Source organism: Calidris pugnax, unplaced genomic scaffold (genome assembly GCF_001431845.1).
Source record: "Calidris pugnax isolate Ruff unplaced genomic scaffold, ASM143184v1 scaffold76, whole genome shotgun sequence".
Classification (NCBI taxonomy): Eukaryota; Metazoa; Chordata; class Aves; order Charadriiformes; family Scolopacidae; genus Calidris; species Calidris pugnax.
Genome location: NW_015090827.1, coordinates 2,211,622 through 2,212,916, shown reverse-complemented (window position 1 = coordinate 2,212,916; position 1,295 = coordinate 2,211,622). Strand labels below are relative to the sequence as shown.

Here is a 1,295-nt window from a genome sequence, read left to right as displayed (position 1 = left end):
AGGCAGCTCCAGCCACTCTGCCCCAGGCCCAACCCCCAGGTCCTTTTCTGCCAGGCAGCTCCAGCCACTCTGCCCCCAGCCTGTATCCCTGCAGGGCGTTGGTGGGACCCAAGTGCAGGACCTGGCACTTGGCCTTATTGAACCTCATCCCGTTGGTCTCAGCCCATCCATCCAGCCTGTCCAGATCCCTCTGCAAAGCCTCTCTACCCTCCAGCAGGTCGACACTGCCACCCAGCTTGGTGTCACCTTTTGTAATTCCTTTGTAATCTGAGATCATCACAACACAAATGAATGAATGAACTGGTCGACACTGCCACCCAGCTTGGTGTCGCCAAAACCCAGATTCCTTTGTAATCTGAGATCATCTTTAAACAAACACAAATGAATGAATGAACCCTTTTAGCTCAAGGGTTTCACACATAAACATTTCAGGCCAAAAACTTAAGCATTCTCTGAATGACAAGACCTTCCCCACAGCACACTTTGGTTTTGCTTTGTCTCTTACAGAAGTAGAACCAACACAGCCGCTGAGGAACCGACACCAGGATCTGCTGTGCTTACAAACTCCAACCCAGTATTAAGAAAGAAGGGATTAACTGAGATGCAATGCAGCATCCTATGTGGGTGTGCTGCTTGCAGAGCCGCGCCCTAAAACATGTAAAAGAAAATTTCTCTGCCTAATTGAAGTGCACTAATAGACGGCAATTAGTCTGCCTGTTTTGTCTGAAGCCTGTTCCAGTGCCCAGAACGGCCTGCCCCTTTGAGGATTTCCACAGGAATACAACTTTCCGCTCCTAATCCCGCCTTCTGCGCCAAATTCACCTTCTCCTCATTTACATTGAGCCTAGACGCGTTCACGAGTTGATGTTCCCGCGGGTTTCCAGCAGTGAATGCCCGGACCCATGACACCCGCCTCCACACGGCGACACAGACCCCACGGATCCCACCAGCTCCCTCCAGCGCTGCAGAAAGGGGCACACCAGATGGGGAAGCGTGAAAAGGGAGCGGTATTTACTCCTCCCGGGCCTCCTCCGCGTGCCTGCCGGTCACCCCCATAAGAGCTCCGCGGGCCAGGCCCGGCCCGGCGCCGCGGAACGAGGAGGCCGCCGAGGCCCACCGATACCGCCCCCCACACCTCCACCGGCCGCAGCGGCTGCTCACCCGCCCCGCGGGGCCCACCGACACCGCCCCAGGAGGAGACGGAGAAGAAGAAGGAGAAGGCAGCAGGAGAACGGGAAGCTCCCGGGGAGTTCCGTCTGCGGGGAAGCAAAAACACCGGCACTTCCGGCGCGCGA

General features: G+C 56.3%; 1 protein-coding gene across 1 annotated transcript in view; it reads right to left on the bottom strand.

Moving 5' to 3' along the window:
• The window catches only part of MIOS (missing oocyte, meiosis regulator, homolog (Drosophila)), a 14,238-nt gene extending 12,943 nt beyond the window's left edge, over positions 1-1,295 (bottom strand). Inside the window, exon 1 of the mRNA XM_014940308.1 lies at positions 1,162-1,295. The gene's annotated coding sequence lies outside the window, so the exon portion shown is untranslated. The remainder of the gene's footprint in view (positions 1-1,161) is intronic.